Source organism: Narcine bancroftii, chromosome 8, assembly GCF_036971445.1.
Source record: "Narcine bancroftii isolate sNarBan1 chromosome 8, sNarBan1.hap1, whole genome shotgun sequence".
Taxonomy (NCBI): domain Eukaryota; kingdom Metazoa; phylum Chordata; class Chondrichthyes; order Torpediniformes; family Narcinidae; genus Narcine; species Narcine bancroftii.
The window spans coordinates 163645426-163663497 of NC_091476.1; the positions used below are offsets into that span (position 1 = coordinate 163645426).

Below are 18072 nucleotides of genomic sequence, written 5' to 3' on the forward strand. Positions count from 1 at the left end.
TATGGTGAAGTTCCATCTCTGGGAATCCTGCTTACATGACTGCTGACCTTGGAGGTGCTTGGCCAGTCTCAACTCTGGTGGTAGGCCCATTGGTTGCCTGATAGCCAGACTTCAATGTAACTTGAAATGGGGTTGCTCTCCCAGGGATAGTGTTGGCACCAGAATTTTGAAAATTTTATCTCCTGACCCTCTCCTGCTTGTAAGGGGTTAACATTTGCCAGATTCCCTGACTCTTTATGGGTGAAGTGATTTAGAACTTGCCCGTCTGAGTATATATTTTATGATCATTCATGTGGTACTCATCAGGCTTTCTGTGGACCATGATGGACTTATGAAATGTGGCCAGGGCTATGAAGCAGCAGTAGCCAATTTGTGCTCCCTCAGACAGCAATGTGGTGATAATCAGAAAACCTGTTTGTTTTATCATGTTGATTGTTGAGTAAATATTAGTCAAACTTGGGATAATTATATAAAGAGGGGAAATGGGGGCAGTGCTGGGGAGTGGCCAAGAGCTGAAAGGTTGCTGAGAGGTGAGATGGATGGTGAGACACTGGAGGTGGGGTAGGGAAGGTTAGAGAGAAAAGTGGACACAGAATCAGATGGAAGAGATATGTAAGCAGTGGAACCAGACAGGGATGGGGTTCTACTCGTTCCATCTCTCCTTTGCCTGCTCCTATACCCACTGATGTACCATCAATAATTCACAAAAGGCTGAGTAGTGAAACAATCAGGCTTTTAATAGCTAAAGACTGGAACACTATCAAACAACCATCCACCTCCTCGACTGATCAGAGCAAATGGAAAGAGGTAGCCTGCAAAGGGCTATGGGTAAGATCGGCTCAGGAGGCGTGTTCAGTTGATAGCAGCCAATCACAGTGTGACAGAGGTTTATTACTTTCACCCCTCCTTTTTAAGAAGAATCCTGCAGAGTGAGGACAAAAGAGATTAAAACAACTGTACACTATATACTTTATAGATGAGGTCTCTCAGGGGATCTCCTCTGTCACAGCAAATGACGTGGCAATAGTTGGGGGGAGGGGCTGCCGTAGTGTCATGATCAGGTTGAGGAGTTGGCCTGTTAACAGATCGCTGAGGGGTGGGGACAGGTGGGGATGGAAGGGAGTGTGGTGAGGGTACATCATTGTCTGCCTGGGGTAAGGGGTGGTCAGCTGCAGGTTCAGGGGCCCATAAGGTCAAAGTGGGGGAAAATGTCTGTGGAAAGTCAGTAGTGTTTGGGTGGGATCCTGACGGTGCCAGATCTTGGATCAAGATCATGTCTTCTCACCCATCAGGGAAGGCAATGTAGGCTTGCTGGGGGTTGGCATGGAGGAAGCAGACCCTCTCGACCAATGGGTCAGTCTTAGATTGCCTGACATGCTTGCAGAGCAGGGCAGGTCCCAGTGAGGTAAGCCAGGCAGGCAGCATAGTCCCTGAAGCAGATTTCCAAGGGAAGGCAAACATCCGTTCACGAGGCATGCTGTTGCTGGGTATACAAAAAAGTGACTGAATTGAGTGAAGTACATCTGGGAGGATTTCTTGCCAACGGGAGACATGGATACCCCGTGACCTCAGTGTCAGGAGGATGGTCTTCCAGACCTTGGCATTTTTCCATTCTACTTGCCCAGTACCCCATTGTAGCTGGTGGTCCTATTCATGGCGATGCACCTGGCCAGCTCATCGCTCATGAATGGTGGACCCCGGTCACTGTGGATAAAGCCAGGGTATCCAAAAAGTGTGAAGATACTACAGAGAGCCTTGATATCCATGGTCATGGTAATGTCAGGGCATGGGTTGGAGATAACAGTCAGGAAATAGACATTCCAGTTGGAGGAGGGGAAGGGACCCTTGAAGCTGATGCTGAGGCACCTGCAGCCGCCACCAAGAAGATCTTGAAGCATTGAAGCCACAGCTTGAAAGCATTCGGAGCATCTGGCAACCGGGGTGTTGATGTCAAATTTCATACTCTTTATGAAAATTTTAGCTATTAAAATTGATGTACTATCAATAATTCACAAAAGACTGAGTAGTGAAACAATCAGTCTTTTAATAACTAAATACTAGACCACTATCAAACAACCAACCACCTCCTTGAATAATCAGAGCAAATGAAAAGGGGAAGCCTGCAAGGGGCCATCGGTAGGATTGGTCTCGGGAGGCATGTCCAATCGATAGCAGCCAATCACGGCATAACAGAGGTTTACCATACCTACTTTTCTCTCATAACTTTTACCCTCATTCCCCAGTGTTCTCTCTCTATCTCTCCATCTCACACACTTGCCTCTGTCCTGTCATCACTTAGCCAGCCCTTTTTGTGTCCAAATTCAAGTGACCCATTGGTCGAGAGGGTCTGCTTCCTCCATGCCAACCCCCAGCAAGCCTACATTGCCTTTCCTGATGGGTGAGAAGATATGGTCTTGATCCAAGACCTGGCACCATCAGGATCTCACCTGGCCACCACTGACTTTGCACAGACACTGTCCTCTACTTCAACCTTAAGGGCCCCCGAACCTGCAGCTGATCATCCCTTATCCCAAAAGGAAATATAAAGTATATATGCAGGATAATTTCCCCTTCCCACTTTAGTCTCGATAAAAAGATTTTGACCTGAAACAGTGACTGACCATTTTTCTCCATTGATGCCACCTGACCCAGTGAGTTCCTATGGCCTCTCTTTGTGTTCATTCAAGATTCAAGATACAGGAGGGAGGGTTTCAAATTCCTGGGGAATTAGAACTAGTTCTGGGGGAGTTGGGATCTGTACAAACTGGACAGTCTACACCTGGGCAGGTATACAAGAAATCTTCAGATGCTGAGGTCGTCTGCAGTACGCAAACATGCTGGAGAAACTCAGCAGGTCATGCAACCATCACAGAAAGCACAAGGCGGTTGATATTTTGGGACTAAGCCCTTCAGTACTGAAAATCAGGCAGATGCCCAAATAAAAATGTGAGGAGGAAAAGGGAAGGACCTCAGGCAATCAGATGATGCAGGTGGAAGGAGGAGGAAAAAGAAAGGAGAAGAGGGAGAGGACAGAGGACTAAGAAAGATGGCTCACTGGGAGGAGAAGGAAAGGAAGGGCTACAGCTCCTCAATTAGTGTGTTAAGAAATTGGCCCTGGATTTAAATGGACTCAAGATCATTCATGAGGCAGAGAAAAGCATAGACTGCAGCTGTAGTAATGTGGTCACACTGAAGGCACAGGCTACACGCAGTGGTTCTCAACTTTTTCCTTTCCACTCACATACCATTTGAAGTAATCCCAATGCCATCGGTGCTCTGTGATTAGTAAGGGATTGCATAAGGTGGGATGTGGGTGGGAAGGGAAGGTTGAGAACCTCTGCTCCAGACCCAATTGTTACTGAAATATTTTGCTTGAGAAAAATTGTCATTGGCCCATTTCCTTTGGAGTTCTGAAACCGTGCACGTAACGAGTCGATGAGGGATGATCAAAACAGTGATTTTCAAACTTATTTTTTCCACCCACATCCCATCTTAAGCAATCCCTCACTAATCACAGAGCACCGATGGTTAAGGGAATACTTAAAGTGGCATGTGAGTGGAAAGAAAAAGGTTGAGAACCACTGGGCCACAGGCAGTTGGGCAAGAGGAAAGAGTACAGCCATTCCCCTCAGTGATAAGCACACTCCTTTGGATACTGCTGGGTTGGGGGAGGGGTGGTAGTGACCTATCAGAGGGTAGCAGCAATGGCCAGGTCATTGGAACCACAACTGACTCTGAGGCCCAGTGAGGAAGGGTGAAGTCAGGTAGAGTGATAGTAATTGGAGATTCTATGGTGAAAGGCACAGATCAACGTTTCTGTGGCTGCAAGACAGATCCAGGACAATGCGTTACCTCCCTGGTGCCAAGTTCCAGGATGTCTCTGAGCAGGTCCAGGATGTTCTGAGAAGCTACAATCGGATAGGGCCATGGGGGAATATAAAGACTGCATTGATAGAACTTAAGCAGATGGACAAAAGGAACCGAGATATAGAAAATCCCAAGACATTTTATGCTTTTATTAAACAGAGTAGTATAACTTGGGAGAGCTTACAACTCCTGAAGGACAAATTTACTGTTTGCTTGGAGTCAGAGGAAATGGACAAAACACTAAATCAGCATTTTACATTAGCATTTAGCAAGTAGAAGAACACGGACAGTGACGGGGGCATCATGAGGAGAATGTTCATGTATCGGGGGGCATTTTGAGATCAAGAAGGAGGGAGCGTTGGGTCTTATCAGGAGCTTTAAAAGGTGGGCAAGATCCCCTGGGCCTGATGGTACATATCCCCGGTTATTAAAAGGTGGGCAAGATCCCCTGGGCCTGATGGTACATATCCCCGGTTATTAAAAGGAGGGCAAGATCCCTTGGGCCTGATGGTACATATCCCCGGTTATTAAAAAGTGGGCAAGATCCCCTGGGCCTGATGGTACATATCCCCGGTTATTAAAAGGTGGGCAAGATCCCCTGGGCCTGATGGTACATATCCCCGGTTATTAAAAGGTGGGCAAGATCTCCTGGGCCTGATGGTACATATCCCCGGTTATTAAAAGGTGGGCAAGATCCCCTGGGCCTGATGGTACATATCCCCGGTTATTAAAAGGTGGGCAAGATCCCCTGGGCCTGATGGTACATATCCCCGGTTATTAAAAGGTGGGCAAGATCCCCTGGGCCTGATGGTACATATCCCCGGTTATTAAAAGGTGGGCAAGATCCCCTGGGCCTGATGGTACATATTCCCGGTTATTAAAAGGTGGGCAAGATCCCCTGGGCCTGATGGAACATATCCCCGGTTATTAAAAGGTGGGCAAGATCCCCTGGGCCTGATGGTACATATCCCCGGTTATTAAAAGAGGGAAGTGAAGAGATTGCTGGGGCCACAACAAAGATCTTTGCATATCCTCAATGGTGACAGAAGAGGTCCTGGAGTACTGGAGAGTTGCTAATGTGATACTTTGGTTTAAGAAGTAAAAAAAAAAGGATAATCGAGGTTCTACAGGCCAGTGAGCCTCACATCAGAGGTGGGGAAACTATTGGAAAGGTTATTTCAGGGTGTAATTTTTGCACATTTGGAAAGTCATGGTCAGATTTGGGACAGTCAGTATGACTTTGTTGAGGGGCAGGTCATGACTTGCCAATGTGATTGATTTTTCTGAGCAGGGGACAAAGATGGTTGATGAGACTATGGCACTGGATGTTGTCTACATGGATTTTACTTAGGCATTTAACAAGGTCCCTCTTTGTACACTGATTCAGAAGGTACATGTTGAATTTGGACACAAAAAGGTCTGGCACATAGCAAAGGCTAGGCTGTAGGCCTGTGACTAGCATTGTTCAGCAGGCATTGGTGTTGGAACACTTGTACATAATGTACATAAATGACTTGGGCTAAAAATGTAGGTGGATCAGTTAGTAAATTTGCAAATGATACAATAATTGATGGAGTACTGGAGAATAGAAAGATATCAGAAGACAAAAATCAGTTACAGGTCATGGCAGAGAAATGACAGATGGAGTTTAATCTGGAAAACTGTGAGATGTTGCACTTCAATTGGCCAAGTGTAAGAGGAATGTATATAGTTAATGACAGGGCTCTTAAAAGTATTGATTGCTGAGGGATCTTGGACTCCAGGTCCATAGCTCTTTGAAGTATACAGCACACAATGCTGGAGAAACTCAGCAGGTCCTTTATGTATCAAAGGTAAAAATATATATTACAGATGGGGAGTAGTGAGAGAGAATCCCACAGAATTCCCTTGAAAGTGGTCACATCAGTAGATAAGGTGGTATATTTGAATGGGCTATTGAGTATAATAGTTTCACCAATATAAACCTTTGGTTAGGCCATATTTGAAATACTGTGTGCAGTTCTGGTCACCCAAACAAAATGGCAGCGCTGTTGGAGCTACTCTAATGGCAGCACTGCCATTGGTGTGGAACCATGGCGAGCAGGGAGCAGAGACAGTGCTCCTCTGCAGAGTTCTACCACCCAGTCTGACTGCCAGTAGTTCTGTACATACTTTAAGCAGTCTGTTAAGGGAATTGACAGTGGTTTATTTTAAAATCCTGTGGCCCAAGATGTTTAGCAGTGGCCTTGAGGAGTGGGAGATTACAGGGAAACAGAAGACTGGTGCAGAGAACCAGAAAATGGGAAGACCACCCTTCCCCCCCCCCAACTGTGAAGGAGAAGCATAGGAGATGACCCATCGGATGGTGACCTCGATGGCAGACCCGCGAGGGACTCTGAGGCTGAAGAACACACAGAAGGCTCAAGGTGACTCAAGGTGAGGAACTCACATAGGCTGCAGACTGCTGGCGACTGCAGTGAAAGGACTCACACAAGGCTGGGCACTGGACGAGACTGGATTAAAGGGTACAAGGTATTGAAACTGAGGGCACTGAGGGCTTCCTGATCGTGTCAAGAGATTTGGATCTGGAGCTGAGGTTGCCGGTAGTATGGACTGAAGGCTGTGTGACCGCAGAGGCTGTGGGAGTGCTGGAGGTTAAGCTATGGAGATTCAATAATTTTTGTGCTTTCCTTTCTCTGACTGTAAGGCATACTGGTCATTTTCTGCTGATGGCAAATCTTTGTCTGCTTTATGGTAGACTAAAGGAAATTTAGTGTAATATTACATTTACTGTTTTATTTTATGACAATAATCATGAATTATTACAGAAAGGATGAGAAGGCTTTGGAAAGGATACAGAAGAGGTTTACCAATATATTGCCTGGTTTACAGGGCATGGGTTACGGGGAACAATGGGACAAACTTGGGCTGTTTTCTCTGAAGCGTCGGAGGCTGAGGGGAGATCTCATAGAGGTGCACAAGATCACGAGAGGTGTTGAGTGGATGGAGAGTCAATCTTTTCCTCAGGACAAAAATGTCACGTGAATTTAAAGTGAAGGAGAGGAAGTTTAAGGGAGATGTGCAAGCAAATATTTTACATAGAGGGTGGTGGGTGCTTGGGACAGTCTGCTCTGAGAGGTGATGGAAGCAAGTACAACAGTTACATTTAAGAGGCTTCTTGGTAGCGATAGGCATATGAAGGGGGTGGAGGGATACCTATCGGGCGCTGACTGCAGAGTTTTAGTTTGATTGGAAATAATGCTTGGCACAGGTGTGTGGGCCAAAGGGCCATCTTCTATCAGCCAACCCCTGAACACCAGATTTACTGCCTGTAAATCTTCATATAAACATGCAATACTTCTTCTCTGACTGTAATGGAAAAACATCTTGAAAATCCCACTTTTTTTTGAAATTATGTAGAGCATGAAAATATTGCTGACTAAACTTGACCTACAATTAGTGGATTAAAAAAAAGATTACCTATAACCTATGTATAAAATTATTGTTCTGGCCTGCACACAGTCTTGCCTCCATTTTATAGGCTTTTTGTCTGGAATTCCACTGGTCCCAGGAGGTTCTGAGTTAGTGGAGTCTCTGAAATAGGATGGATATGGCATTACTGCCGGATAGGGCAATTCCTTTCAGATGATCTTTTCCTTCACTTTCAAATGCGGCCCTCTCCGTATTATGATAGTGGATAGATTTAGTTTGTTCCAATGTTACGAACATTTTCAAGGTTTCACCTCGATAAATTGCTGCTCAGGTCAAATTGGATGAATTTTGCACAAAACTGTTGAGTGGCATGTGCCATATTGGGGGCCTGCAGTCCCCACAGCAGTAAAAGATAATGTCTCCAAAAGGTGGGTCTTTATCCTTGAGCCTGGATGTGGAATATCGACAGCCTGATGAAATGGATCCTGATCTTAAACATAAATACTCTCGGGTTGATGGACAGTGGTGAGGAGCAGATCTCACTACCGTTTTCTCCAGCTGGGTGCACTCAGAGTGGTTGTATCATTCTGGGATTTTGTTTGTGAAAAATTCAAACTGCCTTAATTCTCCCTGAACTCTTCGTGCTCTTAAATGGTTCGCGCAATTCAGCCTGCCTATTTCCGGAGAAATCAAGACAAACTTGTCAAAATATTTAAAGTATTGCTACGTCTCACTTACTTTGAATGTTCATCCCTCCCCACTTATACCGCATTGTTTATGTCAACACCTCACTTAAACTGACAAAAAGGTCCCAATCTCTTGCATGGACATTCTTACTGTCCATGTCAATGTCAAAAGAAATTCTGGCAATTTGTGAAATTCTCCATTCCATGGCAGCATAAAGGAACTTGTTTTTATTACCATTTATGTCAACAGCTCCTTATCTTCACTGAGTCATAACAAAATGGAAGCAATGCTAGAGCAAACTATAATTACTGATCCAAAAAGGACAAGCTTCTTGCGCTCTTACATTATTTTGGAAGTTTTAAAAGTTATCATTTGCAATTTGAATTTGAATATTATCTATGTATGTTATTTTCTGTACCTGAATATTTTTTTAAAGTCCAAGGCTATGTGATCCCCACTCATTTTAACCAAACAAGAAAATATTTGCTTAGTCACGGCACTCTTTGGATCTCAATATTGAATGCATTGCAAGTTTTTTGTGTTTTTGTCAGAAAATCACCTGAAATATTTAGGTAGAGAGTAAAACACAAAAGTCTACAGATGCAGTGATTGAAATAGAAACACAATGATGGAGATGCTCAGCAGGTCTGCACCCTGCTCCCACACTGACATGACTGTCTATGGCTTCATACACTGCCAAACCAACACCACCCGTAAATTGGAGCAGCAATGCCTAATATTCCATTTGGGCACTCTCGAACCGGATGGCATTAACATTGACTTCTCCAGTTTCTATTAGACCACTCCCACTTCTCCCTCTCTTCCCTATCCCTCTGTCTCCTTTCCTCCATCTCTCGTCTCCCTTCCCTCACAATTTATAGAGCCAAGCACCCTCCCCCCATCACCTGTTTGCTGTTGTGCCCTCCCTCCCCTATCTACTTATTACCTCTTGCCTATGGGCCTGTGCTCCTCCTCTTGCCCCGACCCCCCCACCATTTTATTCAGCTGGCTGCCTACAATTTGCTCGTACCTTGATGAAGGGCTCAGGCCTGTAACGTTAGTTATGCATCTTTGTCTTTGCTGTATATAAAATCTTCTCTAGCATTGTGTTTTTATCTGCAATATTAACTCAGTTTTTCTCTCTCCTTTGCTGTTTCCTGATCTGCTGAGTATTTACAGCACACTTGTGTGTATGTTCCCTGCAAATGCATGTAGCTCAGCCTTCCCATCCCTATGACCTGAAACATGCTTTTTTCCCTCCCATTGCCTTTTGAAGGCTACCAACCTGAAATGCTAACTGTTACCCTCTACACAGACGTTGCCCGATTTGTTAATATTTCCCAGTACTTCCTTCTTTTATTTCTAATTGCACAGAGAATCTTCCACTTAAAGATATTTAAGCCACCTCTGAAAGGTTTAACTTAAATCCAAAATGCCCACTTCTTCTTCTTTCTTCTTCTTTGGCTTGGCTTCGTGGATAAAGATTTATGGAGGGGTAATGTCCACGTCAGCTGCAGGCTCGTTTATGGCTGACAAGTCCGATGCAGGACAGGCAGACACGGTTGTAGCGGTTGCAGGGGAAAATTAGTTGGTTGGGGTTGGGTGTTGGGTTTTTCCTCCTTTGTCTTTTGTCAGTGAGGTGGGCTCTGCGGTCTTCTTCAAAGGAGGTTGCTGCCCGCTGAACTGTGAGGCGCCAAGATGCACGGTTTGAGACGATATCAGCCCACTGGCGGTGGTCAATGTGGCAGGCACCAAGAGCTTTCTTTAGGCAGTCCTTGTACCTCTTCTTTGGTGCACCTCTGTCACGGTGGCCAGTGGAGAGCTCGCCATATAACACGATCTTGGGAAGGCGATGGTCCTCCATTCTGGAGACGTGACCTACCCAGCGCAGTTGGATCTTCAGCAGCGTGGATTCGATGCTGTCGGCCTCTGCCATCTCGAGTACTTCGATGTTGGAGATGAAGTCGCTCCAATGAATGTTGAGGATATTAACTTGTAGATAAGTGTTCACCCTCAGGATCCTGATGTGATCTAAGATGCAAGGGGAGATGTACTACACCGGACCTTTGCAGGGAAACTTGACCATATTGTTGCAGGACCCCCATTGCTGGTGTTCCTGGGGCTATTACATTTTATACTGAAGTACTGTAAAAGAATGAAAACCCCCTCTAATTTTCATGGCTTCGCATTTTATAGAATTCAATCAGATGCCACCGATTGGAGATGGCAAATGAAATCCTGCAATTTAAAAAATGAGGGAGAGTGAGAACTGAAAACTATGGACCATTTGCAAAAGATAACAACTCTTAGGAAGTATCAACTACATTAGACATATTTAACAGGGAAGACAACTGGATAATTTTGAGTATGTAACTGGGGGAATAAATAAGGGAGTTGTGCTGCAACTAAATTTTCAGAAACTCTTGATAAAGTTCAATATGGAAGGATAAGATGTAAAATAAAAGTGTATGGATAGACAGTGTTACGAGTCCAGAGTACTCCAGAACCCAGCAGCAATAGATATGCACCACGACAGAGGGTAACTTAAACGAAAGTTGCTTTTAATTATCTTTGAACATGAAAATAGAATCAAACTTTAACTTGTCTCTATTGACTCACAACTTACTTAACCCCCTTCTAATTCTAAGTGCACATATGTGTAGTGTGTGTGTGTGTGTGTGTGTGTGTGTGTGTGTGTGTGTGTGTGTGTGTGTGTGTGTGTGTGTGTGTGTGTGTGTGTGTAAGTTCAGCAAAATTCTTTGGTTCACAGTCCAATCTCACTGGTTGCAGGCAATTCTTGTACTGTGCACAGAAGTTAATATTAATAAAGTTCACAGGCTTTGGTGCTTAACAGGTAAATGGTTGCCACTCAGGAGGGTTCTTGTTGGTTTTCGGAGAGATGGAGTTTTTCTTGTTTCAGGTCACCACAGAGTTCCTTTCTGTTCCTCCTATTCCAAGGGAAACACCAGTCCTCTCCTTTGACCAGGCCGTCTTCCAAAGCTTGCCAGCTTGTCCCTCTGGAACCGATGTCTGTGCCTCTCCTCTCCTCTCTCTCACTTCCTCTTCTCTGAGAGCAAAACCTGCTTTATTTTTCTCCTCTCTGCCTGCAAAGATCACATCCAGACAGTAAATGCTCTTTTCCAGACAAAGCTGCTACTGCCTGTTGTTACATTTGTTGCCTTTTGTAAATAACAGTCCATCATGAGTCTGAGCACTCTTGCAAAAGCTCCTGCAAAAATTCTGTGTTTTAAAGTGTTTGTGTGTGACCTGCTCTAACAAACCTTTCCCAATTTATGTCCCAAACACCTCTATATACCCTGTCACAGACATTATTTCCCGTACTGGAATTATTGATGGGCAGGAAACAGAATAGTATAAGTGGCTTTTTCATGGTGACAGTGTGGAACTATTGGGGTACCACAAACATCAGTGCTCATATTTATAATTTATAATATTTTTCCATATCCGCCATAAGACTGTTCACGGTACTGTACAATTCACAATTTTGATGGTAGATAATTGACTTGAAGCATTCACACTGTTTCTGTTTACACAAACACCACATGATCTGCTCAACATTTCCAGGATTTTCAATTTTTATATCAGATTGTTTTCATTGACTGTGTTCTGCTTTTGTTTCACAATCCATGCCGTTTGCGCCATTACTTCCCCTCCATATGAGTCATACACTTTTTCTTCCTTTTTTCTGAATCACTCTCTTACTCAATTGATTCTATTACATTTTGTTCTGCACATTTTATCCCCCTCTTCAAAAGTCTTTGCGTTGCCAGCAAAAATTAATGTTCTTTTCTTAAAGCACACAATTCCTAACTTACTTTAAAAACTACGTACAATTTTCTAGGAACAAGTCATGTTGGAGGGCTGCTGACCGGGATGTGTGCGATGGCTTCATGGAATGGAAAAGTTATGAAAAGTTGTAGAACATTCAACATTGCGAAACATGCCATGTAAATTATATAACATTGACACAGAGCCAAAGAAGAGAACATAAGGCATATGACCAATAGCTTGCCTAATGTTAAGGATTATCCCAAGGACCAGAAATGTGAGGAGGTAACATGGTTTAGGGAGAGATTTCCAGTCCTACAGAAGGGAAATAGGTCTTGGGCATATTGACACCCCATCAAATATTGTACCCATTGTTAGTAATCGTTCACCTCCAATGTTTCCATCAATTGCGCTGCAATTCCACTGCTCAACACACGGAATAATTTACATTGCCCAATTAACTTACCAACCAGAGCATCTTTGAGAAACCACAGGAGACGGGGCAACTCTACACAGACTAGACAGGAGGTTAGGATTGAACCTAGGTCTCTGGAACTGTGATGCAGGAGCTTCACTGGAACAAAATGTCACCTAAAACTGGTTTATGGAAGATCGAGGGCATGGCTGGGAATAGTAGAAAGAATGAAGAGGACCGAATGGTAGATAGCAAAGTGATGGGGAGCCCTATTGGGGTGAAAAAGATGCAAGTATGTTTCCAGGGCTAAAGAATGTTAAAGATTGGCCAGGCACATTGAAGGTTGAAGGACGTATAAAATTGTGAGAAGCCTGACAGGATGAAATGGATGGACATTTTTCTGTTAACAGAGAGGTGAATATCTAGAGCAGCCAGTCTTAACAGGAGCCCGATGGCTCCCTTGGAGGCCAATCCATTTTCTTTTCACCTGATGTTACATAATTTTTTTTGTTGCTTTTTTTATATATATGGTTGGTGGGAGAGAAGTACAGAAGAAACAAAACTTGACTGCTTCACAGGGAAGGGGGCCCATAAGCTTTGAGCAAAGTCCTAAGTTTGAGAATAGTTGATCTAAGGATGTGGGGTATTAAGAATATACTGTATATAGTTTGGAGGGAAACTGTGGAAAATACTTATCATCCAGAGTAAGCATGGGCAACATTTCAATTTTTAATTTAGACATTCAGCATGTTAAAAGGCCATTTTGGTCCACAAGTCTGTGCTGCCTAATTAACCTACACCCGCCCCCCCCCCCCCCCCACCCCCCGATATGGACCGTGGGCTGAAATGGCTTGTAACTGTGCTGAATGCCTAAATTAAAAATTAAAAGGTTGGCGACCCCTGACCTAGAGAATTATAATGATTTTATTGTGATCCATATAAATACAAGATACATCTGCACTAAAATTCTTACTTGCTGGAATCAAACAGGTCCTTTGTAAAGTAAAAACACCATTAGTATACACTAAATTACCATTCAGAAAGGGATAATATAAAAGCTAGATAGATAATAAACGTTCATAGATACAGCAGAGAAAGAAAAAAATGTGGCAATTTCAATAGTTCAGACAGGTTTTTGTGAAGTACCTTTATGATTAGGATATTAAATGGAAGTTCAAAAGCTGATTGCCATTGAAAACGAAACTGTTCTTGAACCTAGAGGTGTTGGACTTCAGGCTTCTGTGTCTTCTTCCCAATGTAGCAGTGAGAAGAGGTTGTGATCAGGGTACTTCATGATGTGGGCTGCCTTCTTGATGGGTATTTGGATCACATTGCTAGAAATTCTCATGCTATTACTTGATAAAGCATAAAATGCCCATTAGCCACAAGGCTCTAGTGTTTAATAGGATTAAGCTAAATTGATCTTTGGCCTCTCTGTGCTATACATTTAAATGGCCCCATGGCACTGAACTTGAAGCAAGACAAGCAATAGACAAAGCAGATGCTGACCTTCTAAGGAGTGAAGTACTCTAATGGAATTGTGGCCGAGAGCTTTGTGTCTGGCAGGTAAGGGAGAAGCCTCCTTCTGAGTGAGGAGATCTTGTCAATGAATAATTGTAGAACTTTCCGATATCCCCACCCTTACCCCCACTGCAAGTCATTAAGTTATAGGGACTTGAGATGAGCTGAAGGTTTCAGAAAATAGGAGCATTGCATGCGAGAGGTTGTGAACACTGGCAGAATTAAATATTGGATTAACAGTTGATTAGGGTGTGGGAGGAATGATTTTGTTAGGAAGTAGAAATATAAAAGTGCTTTGAACATATCTTTGTTCACTAAGTGCGGGTGTGGGGCATTTGGTGTGATAGGATTATGAAGACTTGAAGCCAACAGAAGAATTCAATCAACACAAGGGATGGGTCAACAGACCATTTTGGTATGCTGGGATGTTCTCGAGCTGAATTACCCACTTAGAAGGTAGAAGGAGCATAGCCAGAATAGAAAATGGACTGCACTATGACACCCCTGGAATGTGCTTTCTGACACTTCTTCATTGGCCATGGAACCTTGCAGAGTGAATTTCATTGTTAGTAGAAACTTACAAATATCCAGTCCTAGAAACTGGATCATGTGATCCTGTTTCTTTTAGCGTAACACAGTCCAAATTCAATGTTATCCAAAGAAACTCACATTAGTCTAATTTTCTGGCCGAAATCACCACAATATGAAATTGAAGCACAAGAACAGCACATATTAGCTTGTGCCTGATATTATTTTCTTGGCATTAGATGCACACCAATGACATCAATGATCATGCAAAACCATGTTAATTTGCATCAAAGCACCAGGCAACAGTCAGGATGGAACAGCATCATGAAAGCTAGAGGCACAGGACAGCATTGCTGATTTAAAAGGACATTGAGAGACATCACTGCACAGCTCTGGAAATGACTGCAGACTAGGCAAATTCCTCCCAATGTTGGCAGAATGCGTTTATAAGAGTGGCTGAGCTGCTCATTCAATGGATGCTTCAGAGTTAAGATTGCTGGTAGCACTCCTGTTCTGGTGACTTCAGAGATAGACGTGGTTTTGACCTGGAAATGGAAAAGAGTTGTTAGGGTTGAAGATCCTGGGATCAGTAGGATTGCAGTTGGTTGAAGAGTTCTGTTCCATAAGGATTTGTGGGGATCTGTAGCGTTGAGGGACAGTTAACATTGAACATCAAACAGTAAATCTATTCCTTTCTTTCTTCTTAACCCATAATCTTCCTTTTTTTTAAATCAATGTGCCTCCCTAAAAGGTTTTAAATTTTCTTAATGTACCAGCCTGCACCACCACTTCTTTGTGTGAAAGAATCTTCTTCTGACATCTCCCCTAAACTTTCCTGCACTCACCTTAAACAGATTCCCTCTGTCTATGCCTCTCGTAATCTTATGCACCTCTGTTAACTCACGTCTCATACTTCGTCAGTAAAAGAGAAAAGCCTCAGCTGGGTCCTCCTTTCTTCAAAAGATATGTTCTCCAATCCAGGTAGCATCCTGGTAAATCTCCTCTGCACCCTCTCTAAAGCTTGCTCATCTGTCTGATAAATGTGGTGACAGGAAATGAATGCAATACTCAAAATGTGATCTAACCAGAGTTTTATAGCACTGCAACTTTACCTCTTGAATTCAAAACCCTGACTAGTGAAAGCCAGCACACCAAACACCTTCTTAACTACCCAGTCAACTTGCTCAGCATGCTATGGTCTTGGACCCCAAGGTCCCTCTTTTCTTCCATACATAAGAATCTTGCATTCAACCATATTATATCATCTGCCTTCAAATTTGATCTTCGAAAGTGAATTACCACATTTCCCCAGATTGAACTCCATCTGCCTCTTCTCCCCCCCAACTCTGCATCCTGTCTATATCCTGTTGTAGCCTATAACAATCTTCAACACCTCCAACCTTTGTGTCATCTGCAAACTGACTGATCCACTCCTCTACTTCTTTGTCCAAGTTATTTCTAAAAATCACAAAGAGCAGGGGTCCCAGAACAGAACTGCGAGGTCATGAGTACCTGACCTTCAGTCAGAATACACTCCTTCTAATACCAGCCCCCTGACTTTGTGTGCTTGCCAATTCTGCATCCAAATAGCGAAGTTCCCATGGATCCCATGCCTCACAACTTCATGGATGAACTTACCATAGGGAACCTTGTCAAATGCCTTCAACTTGTGTACACCACATCCACAGCCCTACCTTCATCAATTTCTTGTGAAGAGATGAAAGGGAACACCGAGATGCAGGTCCTGCCTGAAACTCCCAATATTAGACAGGGAAGGGTCTGGCTCTCTCCAGTGCACAATCCACACATGAGAATGTTGCACAAGGGGAAATCAACAATTTCTTTTGCACTCTATTTTCCTGGGATGTGCAGAGTGGTTGAGAGTCAGATCTGTGTAACCTAGTTGTAAAGAATTTCAGTTGTGCAACACATACAATCATTGTGCTGTGTAGTAGAAATCAATGCTAACATGCTACAGATACACTAAAGGAATCTTGCTGCATGCCACAACATAAGTTCCTGAGTCTGACCCAGATATTTATCTAATTACATCTCTCAAATGCTAGAGCTTTGATTTTAGAATTTAGATCTTCACCTTTTATGAACTTTATTAAAATAATTTTGTTGCATGGTTTTTAGACACTAAGAAACCGGCCATTCGTATTTATGAGGTATGGGCTATGGGAGTTGTAATGGGTGACTTTGCACCCTGTAATTCAAATCTGCTGCTATATTTGCATTGAAATAAATAAATTAGCAGTTTCAAGGGATCAAATGAACTTGGTTCCCCAGAACCAAAACTTTCCTGATGGGTTGTCTTCAGAAGGGACATTCTCTGCATTTACTTTAGAAAATCTTGCAGTACTTCCTTCTTTGATATCTTTGCTGAAGGGCTCTTTGAGTAGGTGTTGATAGTGTTATCAGTGAGCAGTGATCAACGGCTCCAAGGTGCCAATCAGTCATATCTCCCAGCTATGCCGTCACAAGTGAGTGGAAGGAGGCTCCTATTCAGAATTGGTTTGCCTGCTTGCTAATTACCTTGGCTTAGATACAAGGGTTTCAGGGCAGGATTCTGTGACTCACTTCCTGTGCTTGTTGGGCCCCTATTCTTCCCTCAGTTCTGCCAGATCAGTCAGTCTTGAGCCTGCCTGCCTTGCAGACTGTACATCAGAAATCCAGCCACTTCACAAGCAGGAAAGAGCAACAGAGAGCGATTCAAGCATTTATGTTCAAAAGGAGCACTTTGATCAGTGACCTGAATTCATTGTTGATATAGTTGGTAAGAGTCCAATTTTTTTTCTCTCTCTTGCTGTAACTGCTGCTTGTTGCCTGTAACTAGCTGTCTGGGGGTTCTGTGGAGCTGCATGCCTTTGTAGTGTTTGTAAAGTTCTTTGAATGAAAATATTTTGTCCTGCAGATTACCCTGGTGTTCTGTTTGTACAAAGTCATTGAAATCATTAAAGCAGGGGAAGAAACTAACAGCACACATTTTTGTTCCAGTGTCTCCCTGACAATATGGAGAATGTAAAGTTTACAATTTCAATCAGAGTAGTCTCTCCCCTTTGCAAGGGTCAGGCTGCTTACCACTGCAATTACCCTATACTCCTTCAGGGCAAGGGGTCACATATTAAGAAAAATGCCACTTACAGTCACTCAGATCTGCAACACCATCTGTACTTGCTGCTTTTTATGGAGAGAACTACTGACGTTCCTTGATCCAAAGAGCAGTGCTAACACGTTAGGGTAAAGGGAAAACTGGGAGAGTTTCTTGAAATTGTACAATCTTTCTTTTAAGCCCCCTTGCTTAAAGTGAAGCAATAAACATTAGGTCCTTTCAAGTGGGGAAAACACATATCTGTGAAGGCAGAGGTTCTTTGCCCTTATGCCTAAAGACGTACCTTTCTGAATGTTCCGTGGCTGGCTCCGAGGCGCCGATTCCAACCCTTCTCAGGGAAGGATAATTGGCGTAGCGCTGCGCTTTGCTGTCTGATCTGAATGCACAGCCACTGCAAGCGTCTGGTTAGGGGCAGTCTGATGATGGCGTCAGCTGCGACCCATCTCCCCACTCACCCTCTAGGATCCCCTCAAGGGTGGTAAGCAGGAACCGTCGGGACAACGGGGGCTGTCAGCGGGGGGCGGTGGGAGGGAGCCGTCGGGGCAGTGGGTGCCGTCAGGGGGCGGTCGGTGCGGGCTGTGACAGCGACACAGGGCCACTTCAGCCTTTGGAGCCGCTCTCTGCGGCTCAAAACACGGCAGAGATATGGCCGTCTTCCCTACCCATAATCCCTCATACAGCTGGAACCCCTCCCAGAACAGTTCCAGCTGCATGGGGGATTATGGGTAGGGAAGACGGG

The 18072-nt window shown here is 43.8% G+C and overlaps 1 protein-coding gene across 4 annotated transcripts in view; it reads left to right on the plus strand.

Annotated features, from left to right (window-relative positions):
• The window catches only part of fhl3a (four and a half LIM domains 3a), a 225585-nt gene that overhangs the window by 97972 nt on the left and 109541 nt on the right, over positions 1-18072 (plus strand). For 2 of the 4 annotated variants that reach the window (XM_069895765.1, XM_069895764.1), the window contains exon 1: positions 16823-16997. The exons of 1 other annotated variant lie outside the window; for it this stretch is intronic. The gene's annotated coding sequence lies outside the window, so the exon portion shown is untranslated. Of the gene's footprint in view, positions 1-16822; positions 16998-18072 lie in introns of those variants that run through there. One more of the 4 variants, XM_069895761.1, reaches the window with a different exon arrangement.